Source organism: Vanacampus margaritifer, chromosome 6 (assembly GCF_051991255.1).
Source record: "Vanacampus margaritifer isolate UIUO_Vmar chromosome 6, RoL_Vmar_1.0, whole genome shotgun sequence".
Lineage (NCBI taxonomy): Eukaryota > Metazoa > Chordata > Actinopteri > Syngnathiformes > Syngnathidae > Vanacampus > Vanacampus margaritifer.
The window spans coordinates 3,214,459-3,227,592 of NC_135437.1; the positions used below are offsets into that span (position 1 = coordinate 3,214,459).

Genomic DNA, 13,134 nt, shown 5'->3' on the forward strand with positions numbered 1-13,134 from the left:
TTTTGTTTCTTTTTAGTTAGGATTTTCAACCTGATTTTCACCTTTTCATTTAATTATGTTTTTAATCCTCTTTATTTTTTTGTCTTAGTAAAGCACGAGTAATTTGTCTCGTGTTTGAACGGTGCTAAATAAATACACTCTCCTTGCCTTGTGAAGATACAGCAAGTGCTGTACTGCCAAACTTTGATTTTATGAGAGCTTGCTGGCTGAGATGGCAAGTGATGGGCGCGCTCCCGAGGCAAACTTGTGCGCGAGGCCGAGCCCGAGCGGCTGCTAGTTGCTACTACTTAGCGCCTGGCGTCTCGCCTCTGCTTCACGAGCATTGGCGAATGTGTATCCCTGCAGCTAATCAAAGAAACACGGACTACACTGACCCGCTGACGACCTCCTCTCTGCGTATACGTCCTTTTACTCGCGGTGAAGTCAAGGATAGTTCTTCCGAGGTAAGCCGGGTCATGCTATTGATGGCGAAAGGATGCGTTTTTGTTTGTTTGTTTGAGCGAGTGTGCTTGTTCAAAACAGCGTTAGCTTCCCCTCCATTAGCGCGGGGGCTAACATTAGAGAGCCGTGTTGCTAGCTTGTTTGCGGCCTTTATTTGTTAAATAATCCTTTAGTTGTCGCGTTCAGACGAACATGACGCGTTACTTCTAGCAAGTGGACACGTTTTCGTTTGTTTGTTTTGGTAGCTGGCTCGCTACGCCAACAAATAATCGATTTCGTGAGCTTAAATGCTAAGGTTGCTGCTGTCCGTCACGACAAGGCCTTGTGTGTCTGTAACAAGCCAGCTAGGAACATGCCGCTGTTTGCCCCGAAAATCACACAATTTCACACATTTTGTAGTTGACGCAGTTTGGCTCAACCTAAATGACTCAGTTTGGTTCAAGATAAATTTATACTTTAGAATGTCCGTGTTAGTGAACAGTGTTAGTTGAAAGATCAACACTGACTTGGTTGTGGTTGCTGTGAGTGACCTGGCTTCAAGTAGAAGCTTGAATGTCAGCATTGAGCGTAACATGTAATTGGAACGTCTGCGTCCTCGAACATTATCTCATCTTTTTAATCGGGTGCTCTAAGTAGACCTGGTCGTAACATGCACACCTGTGTACGTGTACTGAACAAGCCTGGGAGGTACATTCTCGGCTGCATTTCGTCATTTAGCGTCTATACTTGTGGGGATTAATGCTCTGGTGTAAAATTAGCTTTATTCCATGTATAAGCGACATTACGAGCAACAAATGTATATTTTTAGCTTGAGTTGGAGCACATTGTCAAGCTTCTTTGTATTGTAGAAAATTCGTTAAAATTAACACTGACTACATTGTCATTGCTCTCATTTAATTAAAGAAAGAGGATGCACCAAAAAGGTGGCATTAGACTCTGCACCTGTAGCCTTTTTTCATTGGACTCACAAAAACTCTTAGTGATCAGCTGAGTAGCCTGTTGCCATAACAACACTCACTGAGTCAAGCATAAACAGTGGTGCTTCAACACTCCTAGAAGTGTGTTTTTTGCAGTGTTCCCCAATATAATTAGGAGCACAGCATTTTACAAAACATGTCTAAACAATGGTATGTGTTGCAGTTATTTTTATGGTGGCAATGTGCGTGGTATATCAGTCACTTGTGCGATGTGTCTTTTAAAGGGATACTTGATTCATTTAGCCATTTTCAGCAATAAAAAGTAAACCTTTTGTCCATAATTAACTTTATAATTGCATTATTTTTTATTTACAATTAATACATTAAAAAAACACATTTTGCCACTCGCTGTCAACTGAAAATTACAATTACGACCAATTTAAATTACAACCAATCATGGCTCACCTGTTTTCCTGGTTTGGCCATGTGACGTTAGCAAACTCAGCCATGATTAGTCATGTGAGCCCTGAGCACTAATTATGTAATTTTTAGTCGACTGGCAAAATTAGTTTTTGTAATTGTACATGAAAAATAATAAAGTTATCAAATTAATTATAGACAAAATATGAAGTTGTTACTGCTGAAAATGGCTAAATGAGTCAAGTATAATTTTAAGGCAACACAGGGTTGTTAACTCTTTCACTGCCATGGACGTTAAGACATCAAGTAAAAACCTACGGAGGGGCGCCAATGGCGTTAAAAGACGTCATCCAATTTTAAAAAAAAATCTTTTTTGAAATGGCCTTGGCCAGCTGTGGTGAAAGTTTCAAGCAGATCTAGTTAGCCTAATGACTATTTTTGGCCCCAAGATGGCAGCAATGACTATTTTGACAAGATTGGGTAGGCGTCAGTAGAAGACGTGAGACGGAGCTAGAGGGGACAATGGCTGGGGAAGGGAAGAGAACATGGCGACCGGTTGCAAGCAGCTCACGCTCGAGCAGTTTTTTTCAAAGACGAAAAGCATCGACCATCGCTAAAGAGCACATTGATGACGACGATGATCATCATCGATGATGATGATGGTGACTCCGAGGTTGGAAGCATTGACGCGGCAGTAGAAGACGTGAGGCGGAGCTAGATGGCAGAAGAAGGGAACAATGGTGACCGGTTGCAAGTAGCTCACACTTGGGAATTTTTTTCAAAGATGAAAGGCATCGACCAACGCTAAAGAGCACATTGATGACGACGATGATCATCATCGATGATGATGATGATGGTGACTCAGAGGTTGACGCCGAAGTTGGAAGCGCTGACACGGCGGCTATGACGACGTCATAAAGGTTCACGGGCTAGCGATGCTAACACCGGAAAACGCGGAGCACAACCGAGCACGCTCAGGCGGACGTTCAATCGGGCGACGAAGAGTGCCCCGAGTCCAATGCATATTCATCGGAGTAGTGGGTACAGTCTGCTACTTGCTATTCCCCGGAGAAAAAAAAAGGCCGTCAAGAAAGTGTAACGTCTGCACGCGAAACGGACAATCGAAGTGAAACGTATCTGTTGTGCAAATCCTGCTCCCTCTCCTTGCACGCAGGGCAGTGTTACAAAAAGAAAAACTGTATTTGAAACATCCACATAATTGTAAATAGTACCACAGTTGCACACATTTGTTAATAGTTTGCGAAATTGTTTTGTCAAATTGTTACTGTTGAATGGAAATAAACTTTTGCAATCTAAAAACACTTTTTCATTGTTGGTGGTGGTGTATTACAGAAGTAAAGCACTATTTAGGTGTTTGTGGCATCATTCATGGACAAAAAGTAGTGTACAATTCACTAGAGTGCATGAAATAACATCGTTTCACAAAAAGCTCTTTTTCTCCGCTTTTTGTTTCAAAACAAAGCATTTCGGTGAAACTAACCATTTTCTATTGTTGATTACTGACAGGGATGTGATTTTTCCGCTAATTCGCGGAATTCCGCTTTTTTTATCTCCCCCCCCAAAAAAAAATCGATTTTTTTTTTCTTTTTTTTTAGTAGTTCATTGTGTATGCACATGACTCCGACAGATAACATCTTCTGCTATAACAAAGACATTTGTGGTATGCTCTAATATGAGTTACTTTTCATTTGGTCATGATACAATTATTTGTTCATGAAATTTGAACCCCTCAACATTATTTATGTGTTAACTTGGTAATCACATTAGTTAGATATGATGATATTCTCAGTGATAGTTTTCAAAAGCAAAGGCAGTCCAATGTTTTTGAATGTGACTGATTTTGAGTTGACTAAAACTGCCATTTTATATGGGATAGTTCAATATACATTGAAAATGTATGCCCTGGACCTAGCTGGGTGCCAGCGGCCCCCAGACCCCCGGCTAAATTTTCAGATAATTTCACTTTGGTCAAATCACATCCCTGTTACTGAAGAACGGAATAAGGTAGAAACAAACTTTGGTAGTATGTGTGTTTCCATAGTCCAAACACAACATTTTCTGTGGACCTTGAAAGATCAGTCAAAATGCTTAAATCGGCTGGCACTGGCGACATCCCGTTTCTGAAAACGTCTGGCAGTGAAAGAGTTAATAATGGAGCCAAATGTTGTTTTTGTAGCTTTTTGATATTCATCAAATTCAAGGTAATTAATTTATCATTGTTAAATGTTTTCTCCTGCTTGTGGAAGTAGAGCTTTGTTTTCAGAGTGTCAGAACTATAATGGATTTGATTATAAAAATCTACATATGTACAGTGTTTTGCCATGCAGTTCTGTTCCTATTGCGACAACAAAACCCAAGTTTGTACACACGTCAGAAAGCTCTAACCTCGCTCTGCAAGCTGAATTCTTGCGGTATTTGCTAGTTCACAAACTCCAGCGAATCCATCTTGTACCGAGCCTGCTGATTTTCACTGATCCGAACAACTGGTGGTTCGGACCAATCACAAAGCAACCATGTGTTTGGGAGTGGGATATATAGCTGTGCAGAAGCCGTGGGAAACAAATAATCCGAACATGGCAAATAACCGCAAAAATAAATAACTAATTAGATAAATTTATTAATAACCAGAAAATGAAAAATAAAAAACGTTTTTACATGCAAATAAATTATAATGAACACAAATGAAAGAATGTCATACAAAAAATACCACAATGACAACATTTTGGGATGTCTGAGCCTCTGAGGCAAAAACACCCAGGAAACAACAATAAGAAAAAATTTGAGGTTGTTAACTATACAAGTAATCAGAACTATATTTTGTGGTAGTAAACTACACAATTAGAAATAATAATCAACAATATTTTGAGGTAGTAAACTACACAAAGTTAACGAGCAGTTTAAAAAAAAAAAAAAAATTAAATGCTTAACTCTTTCACTGCCAGACGTTTTCCGAAACGGGTTGTCCCCACTGCCAGCCGATTTAAGCATTTTGAGTGATCTTTCAAGGTCCACAGAAAATGTTGTGTTTGGACTATGGAAACACACATACTACCAAATGAAAGATTGGACTCTCATCTTTCATCAGAAAAAAAAGTTTGTTTCTAGCTTATTCCGTTCTTCAGTAATCAACAATAGAAAATGGTAACTTTCACCGAAATTCTCTGTTTTGAAACAAAAAGTGGAGAAAAACGGCTTTTTGTGAAACGATGTTATTTCATGCACTTCAGTGAATTGTACACTTCTTTTTGTCCATGAATGATGCCACAAACACCTAAATAGTGCTTTACTTCTATAAAACAGTACCACCAACAATGAAAAAGTCTTTTTTTATAACAAAAAAAACAGTTTATTTACATAGAAAACTAACAATTTGACAAACTATTTACAAAGGTGTACAACAGTGCATGTGTGATTATTTACAATTGTGTAGATGTTTGAACTACATAAATTTTACTTTTGTGTGGTAAACAGTGTAACACTCGCCTGCGTGCAAGGGGACACTGCAAGATTTGCACCACAGCCTTGTCTCACTGCGAATGCCCCTTCGCATGCAGACCCGACACCTTCTTGCTGGCTTTTTTTTCCGGGAAGTAGCAGGCATGTGTTCCAGCGTGTGTTTGGCCATGTTACCATCAAGTCGGCTTTCAGGATCAAAATACGGTGACCTAGTATTTTGTCTGGCTTCCTCATGCTCTTCCATCCCAACTTCCTCCTGGTCTTGTGGCAACAGCCACCCTCTCACCACCTGCTGGATGAACTCCAAAAAAGGTTGACTCGTCCCATTTTTTTTTTGTACAATATGTAAGCATTGAACATGCATATTTGGAAAAGATAGGCAACAAACTTTTTGTGCCACTTCAACGTTTTCCGTGTGAATGGGTGGTACGAGATGTTTTGATCCATCTTGTCCACTCCATTCATCTTGGAATTGTAGTCCACAACACAAATTGGTTTTTCGAAAGGCACTTTTTTTTTTGTGCCTTCCGCCACACCTCCACTGTCCGCATTTCATCTTTGTGAAACGTTGTCACCATCCTCAACAAACGTTTGTCCTGCCATGCCACAATTAAAACATTTGTGTTGTGCCTTACCAGTTTCCCCCCCACCCCAAGGCCAGTGTTGGTTAGGCACGTTATCTCACTGGGTTCACCCCTGTTCTTCCTCAGCGTTCCACAAACATTGGTGCGCGCTGCCAGGAGACGTTCACACAAAGCAATAGAGTTATAAAAATTGTCCATGAATAGTGTGTACCCATTTCCTGGCAGACGATCCAGTAAGTTGAACACTGTATCGGGGAGAGAACAACTAATGCCAACATAGGGTTGCATATTGAAACAATTTGGGAGTCACACAAAATGTATGATTTGATCCCATATTTGACCGGCTTTTGGGGGTTGTACACTTTGAACGAAAGATGTCCCTGGAAACTCATCATTCCCTCATCAATACAAATATTCCTGCCCGGTTGAAACAGTTCCTTGAACTTGTTTACAACGTGATTGAACACAGGACGAATTTTAAATAGTTTGTCGTCTGAACTGTGTGCCGTCTCGTTGTCGTTGAAGTGCAGGAAACTCCAGATGAGCTGGAAGCGGTTTCGAGGCATTGCGCGACTGAAGAATGGTGTCGTCTCTATTTCGTCCTGAGTCCAATACATTTCGATACTGGGCTTGTTTATATACCCAGTAAGGAATTGGAGTGCAAAAAACGTTTTGAGCTCAGACACAGACACTGGCTTCCAAGCACGACTCCTGCAGTGTGGCAGACTTTCCGCCCGTTTTTGCATTGACTGACGTGCAAATAAGTTTGTCTGATCAGCAATGTGCTGCAGAAGTTCGTCTGTGATGAAGAGCTGCAGGAAGTCAACTGGCCGGGTTGAATTCAGCTCTGCTGCGGCACCTCTTGGTCCTGGCTCCACAGTGAAGGGGAAGGAGTTTGGCTGCCAGCCTGCTTCATGCCAGCCAGATTTTTGGGGATCTGCAAATATACATTTCAATATCATATAATATTCATTTTAGATCAGTGTGATGCAATATATATATATAAATATATATATTTACGTTTTTTCTTGGATCCACTGGTTGATGGACCTTTATTCTGCTCACTCCGAGGAGCGTCACTCTGAGCTGCAGCTGAAAGAAATATATACAATTACAATAATATCGAAAGAGCGTTTTCTTTTGTTGTTGCGGTGTATTGAAAACACTTTTTTTATACCTCTCTTTGTCGTCTTTGCAGTGGGACGTCGCTGTGAGCACGATCCACGATCTATGAATGCACATTCACGTTACACGAGGTGCTAGCAGCGTGCTAGAAAAGTATCTCATAGCAAGTTTGTGCTTACCTTCGACGTCTTCTGCGGATGAAATACTGTCCGAATCACTTTCTCCGTGGTCAGACTGTACCCACTCCTCCGAAGAATATCCATCGGACTCAGGATACTCTTCGTCGTCGTCCGATTGAACGTCCTCGTGCGGAGAAGTGCTCGGTCGTGCACCACGTTTTCCGGCGCTAGCACCGCTAGCCTCCGAGGCCTTAACACGCGGTCGAAGCTGCCGCCGCGTCAACGCTGCAACTTCGGCATCAACCTCATTGTCGCCATCATCATCACCTTCGTCGGATTGAACGTCCTCGCGTGCAGAAGTGCTCGGTCGTGCACGACGTTTTCCGGCGCTAGCACCGCTAGCCTCTGAGACCTGAGGACGTGAACGAAGCTGCCGCCGCGTCAATGCTGCAGCTTCGGCGTCAACCTCCTTATCACCATCATCATCGCGGTCATCATAATGGTGCACTTTAGCACTGGTTGATGCTTCTCCTTTTCCAAAAAATCGATCAAGCGTGGTCTGCTTCTTACCGTCGGTCGCCATTTTTCGTCTCTCCTCAACTCTCGTCTACTCCTCGACGCTCTAGCCCCGCCTGGCCTTTTATACTACTGACGCCCACCCGATCTTGTCAAAAGAGAGTCATCGCTGCCCTCTAGGGGCCAAAAATAGTCCTTAGGCACAACAGACAGACTTGAAACTTTGACCAGACATGCGGGAGGGTTTCCTCTACCCGTTTCAAAAAAAAATCATTGGATGACGTCTTTTGACGTCATTGGCAGTGAAGCGTAGGTTTTTACTTGACGTCTTTAAACGTCAGTGGCAGTGAAAGAGTTAAATTTAAAAGTGCAAATATCTATTTAGGCATATAAAGGATTTAGAAAGTGCACTTTATTCTATGAATGACTAAGTTTGTCGTATCACTAGTCTGTAGTTTCTTTGAGATTTTTTTTTATAATATAGACAAGCATGTCAATATTCTCCTCTGTGAGTCTTGCCCTTCTTGGGTTGCAAATGAGCCCTGATGTTACTAAACACAGGCTATGAGGCACAACTTGAAACAGCTCTACACGGGTCCACTACGGCTAATGGCTAATAACAAAACAACAGTCACTGAGCATAAAGCTAACTGCGGTAGCCGGCTAATGGCTGATAACAAAACAACAAGGCATCTTGCTTTTTCTTGACCGGCTGGTTTAGCCCCCCTGCCGCCGCTGAGCAAGCAAGGTCGCTGTGTGGGCTCTCCTGGCTGCCAGAGGCTGTCTGCTGAGGCTGCGCTGCAAAAGCGTCCGCGCAGCTGACTGCTGAAACTCTACCATGTATCGATAGTAATGATACCATGACAAAGTAGTATCGTTGATATTTGCTATTATTAACGTTTAATGCATTGATTGACTTTTTTTTCTGTCTGACTTTGAAATGTCTGACTGCATTTAATGCATCTTGAATCTCACCTAATGCGAGCAATGTCAGTGTTTACGCTCCCATTAGTTGGTAACGCCGGAGACTTTTGCCGTATCTTACAATGACAGACTAATTAATTAGCGATATTTTTGGCGTCACTGTCAATTGCACTGACACCAATGTATTAGTTGGCTTTTATTTTGAAGTTGGCCTTCGCAGCGCTTTCCGTGGATTATGTACGACCTAAATCGTGGCGCTTAATCCATATGGATCGCAGTTCAAAGATGAGCCATTGCACCACTAATTAAAACATATGTACTCACGCCGTGCGACCGGATGAAATTTTTACCAGCACACACTGTAAAGTTAAAGTAGTACTGTGTGTTGATAAATACCACCTGTTTTAAATTGTCAAGCTTGCGCAAATTTAGTCACGTTTGCATTGAGAACTGCCTCCATTTGACCATATATTGTAGCGCCAATCCCCGTGAGAAATCCCAAATCATAATTGTGCATTACTGACTAAAACTGAGACAAAACCACGTCACTTTAGTCTTACCCAGGTGAACCCATACAGGTCAGTCATGCTGAGAGGAAGAGAAATCTAAGGGGACCTCAGGAAGTAGGTAGTGACAGCACATCTCTCTGGGGAAAGCTATAAAGTCATCCAAAAAAAATTGAGCTTCCTCATTCCACTGTGAAGCAAATCATCTGCAACTAGAGAAAACCGAAAATTACTACAATCCTGCCTAGAAGTGGACGGCCTTCTAAAATATCAGCAAGAACCACAAGAAAAAGGATCATTCAGGTGAAAAGCCAACTCGAACTTCATATCAAGTGATTTGCAGACCTCTTTTGCTGAATCAGGGACACGTGTGAATGCTTCAACAATCAGAAGAAAAGTCAATCGACAAGGCTTTCATGGAAGGCTTGCTAGGTAAAAGCCTCTGCTTACAAAATACCTGGACAACACTGAAGCTTTTTGGAAGTCTCTTCTGTGGACAGATGAGTCCAAAATTGAACTGTTTGGTCACAACTAAAACAGTGATGTTTGGTGAAAAGTCAACTCTGCATACTAGCAAAAGAACCTTCACCCTAGAGCATGGGGGTAATAGTGTCAAATTCCGGGCTGGCGTTTCATCCCCAGGACCTGGACAACTCCACATAATCCAGGGAATCATGATTTCAGAGGAATATTGTAAAATCCTGGAACATAACCTGAACCCGTCCTTTGTGAAGTTACAGCCTGGTAGACGATTGATCATGCAGCATGACAATAAGCCAAAGCATTCCAGCAATGGATGAAGAACAACAAGATTCCTGTTCTGGATGTGCCCAGTTAAAATCCTGACTTGAATTATTTCAAAATACTGTGGCGGGACCTGAAGCGGGCAGTTTATGCTAGACGCCCATCCAACCTTTTCTCAATTGGCTGCATTTTGCAAGGGAGAGTGGCAAAAATCTATTAAAGTAGATGTGAAAGACTGATAAATCACTAAAGAAAGTCTTTGGATGAAGTTCTCATTGCAAGAGGAGGTGCAATGTCCGATTAAGTGAGAGGTTCACATACTTTTGCACCCATGAAATCAGAGTTTTTCTTAAATCAACAACTTTTGTTCAAGAATGAATGACAATATTATTCTTTTTGTTCAAGTCCATTATTTTCAATGTCAGCATTGTAAATGTGGGTATGACTAAACATTTAATAAGATTATATTAATATTTTATACAAAAAATCTGACCATGCCTGTGGGGTTCACAAACTTTTGAGCAGCACTGTATATTTAATTATTATTATTTATTTTCCTTTTTTTTTTCTCTCCATTTGCTTTTACGATTTGCATTTGAGGGCCACCATAGTTTGGACTATATGCAATGAGCAGTACATTGTGAAAAGAAAAATGAGATGGTGTCGGAGAGGGCAGCTGGTGGTAGAGCCTACAGACAGACGAGGCTGAAATCTGAGCCCTGCAAATCGAGTTGAGCAGAGGTAGTGGCAGGTGGGGGGGGGGGGGGTCAGGGGGAACGAGCGGGAGAATGTCCATGGTTAACAGTTATGCTGCTGAAAACACTACAAACATGAGTAGGTATATGGGAAAAAAAGGAAAGCAAGTAGTAGGGATGAAGGAGTTATTAGTTTGGCTAGCATATAGATGGTGAAGAGGGCGCGGAGTGATTGAGTCAGTCAGTCAGTCATTGTGAGCATACTCAGTTAGTGCTGATATTGGACACCGGCTCAGCTCCACACCCTGCAGTGACACCTACCGAACTCCAGGAGCGGGAGAGAGTGGAAGACAGAAAGTTTGGGAATTTCCTTCCTTCTCTTACCAACTACAACAACCCCCCCCCCCCCCCCCCCCCGAGCACCATGTGGCCAAATCTTTGTTTTGCAATGCTACTATAAAACAACATTGTTTTGTTTGTGAATTATAGCCTTAATTAAAACTGCAGTATAACCACTATTTTATTAGTTTTATTTGACACATGAATGAATAGAATAGGGTTGCACAATATTATGGAATTAACTTAGGGCCACACGTTTTATATTATATTTTGACATTTGAGGTCTTATTTTTCCAGTTGAATGTTTTATCTTTTCAGATTCCGATCTTATTTTTTAGTTTCAAATCTTTTTTTATTTTTTTAAATATTTTTTTTACAATCTGTTTTTTTGAGTTTCAGACTTCTGACCCGAATGTTACGATATTATCGTGAAGACGATAAAAAAATTTTTTATCGTGTCTATTGGCATTTGTATTAAAGCAAACAAAATAAGTGACATAATGCTTGTCTGGCAGACCAAAGCATTCATTGACATGCTTATTTCACACAGCTGTCCCTAGGTGGCAGCCTGAACAACACATAACAGTGAATCATGATACATAGCGGTCATACATTACAAGCTTACGCTGCCAACTATCATCCACCCATCCATCCATTATTTGAACCGCTTAAAGTCAATGAAAATTAATAGAAAACAAAGTGGGTAAAGGCAAACAACGAAGCCTTCTACTTCGAAAAACTTAACTAAAACAATAAACCCATAAATATTAACTGTTTGAAAAAAAAAAACACCTCAAAGAATGCTGCGCACTCCCTCGCTCCTTTCGGCCAACACAAGGCTTGAAATAATCTGTTTCGCATAGCAGTTTACGTGTCTACATGATGCGTATTTTTAGCCTCATTAAAACAAGGATTTTAAAGTTTTTCCAAAAATTGAATGGCGAGGGCAGCCCCAAAAGCTTCACTGAGATGTTTACATTACCTACAAGCAGGTACTCTAAGTCGAGACAAGATCGGTTCTACTAGCATAGCAACGGGCTTTGGCTGGCTAATACTACACATAAACACGTTGCGCTTTCGCTCCTAGAGTTACTAATGATAGCCTGCATGGGGGCGTATAAAAGTTGCAAGTACCGACATTCTCACGAAGTGATTACGAGGATTGATTAGTGAGAAAGACGGAGAAGCCATACTAACTGCTATGCTAACCGGCTAATGTTATCGTTGACGTGGCAGTAAGTGCTTGGGTGATCGATTACGCTTTTCACAAAAGTCTCGTTGGAACCGCGTTAAAGTGAGGCGTGTCCAACTTTGAACAGCAATATATAACAGGCAATTTAATGAGTATCTGGAGAAAGAAACTAATGCTACACAATTCGGTAAACGGGAAGTGATGTGATTGTTACGGCGTCATGTACGTCAGCCGGAAGAAGGATTAAACTTTTTTTTTTTTAATATTGATAAGCGGGTCAGAAAATGGATGGATATACAAAAGTAAATGCATTTAACTAGGGATGTACGATAATGCTTTTTTCAACCGATACGATAAACCAATAATTTAGGAAGTGCCGATGTCGATAACCGATAAGTAAGCCGATAATTGTTTGCAAAATGAACTTGAATACAAATATACTTTCAAGTCCTAACATGTACAAATACATTGAAACATTGTGTAAAGAACCATGAAGCATCATTTTATTGATATCTCTGCAAAGACAAACAGTAATTCATTTTGAGTTTGCCAAAAACAAAACAGACATGTTTTATAAATTTAACAGAAAAGAAAGGCCACACTGGCGACTGCCATGTCGCCATGATGCATCTTCTGTGAACACAAGGTCGTGGGCATTATGACATCACAAATATGCAACACCACCATAGGAGAGGGGAGGGGTTGAAGAGTTGGGCACAACTTGAGCCACAATAGATGGACAAACGTGGCATGTCTTATTATCGGCAAATTTCTTTATTATCTGGTTTATCTGTATGATGTCAAACTGATTGATAATTGCCGATAATTATCGGCCACCGATATCGTGCATCCCTACATTTAACATCACTACCGGTAAATGTTATTTGTTTTGACAATGTAGTCCTGAGTTTTGATTTTGACTTTAGACATCTACACAATAAATGTTCTCAAAATTACATTACACAGTAGAGCTCGCATTTTTATTTATTTTTAATCAATTTCTCTTTGAACATTTTTTTATTCCTCTTATTTAGATGAATAAATTTTGTGAAAAATGTCACTGTGCCTCTTCTGTTTGCGTCTGATAATAATTATAGCAGCACTACTCTACTACTCTACAGCACTACTGCATTTC

At 40.9% G+C, this 13,134-nt stretch overlaps 1 protein-coding gene and 1 long non-coding RNA gene across 2 annotated transcripts in view; one reads left to right on the forward strand and one right to left on the reverse strand.

Annotated features, from left to right (window-relative positions):
* The first annotated feature begins 219 nt into the window (after positions 1-219).
* The window catches only part of siah1 (siah E3 ubiquitin protein ligase 1), a 37,751-nt gene continuing 24,836 nt past the window's right edge, over positions 220-13,134 (forward strand). The window contains exon 1 of the mRNA XM_077568373.1: positions 220-443. The gene's annotated coding sequence lies outside the window, so the exon portion shown is untranslated. The remainder of the gene's footprint in view (positions 444-13,134) is intronic.
* Positions 6,225-7,481, reverse strand: LOC144053814 (uncharacterized). The gene is made up of 3 exons (XR_013294517.1): positions 7,017-7,481; positions 6,860-6,931; positions 6,225-6,776 (listed from the first exon to the last, which is right to left on the reverse strand). It is a non-coding gene; the product is annotated as an uncharacterized LOC144053814 (long non-coding RNA).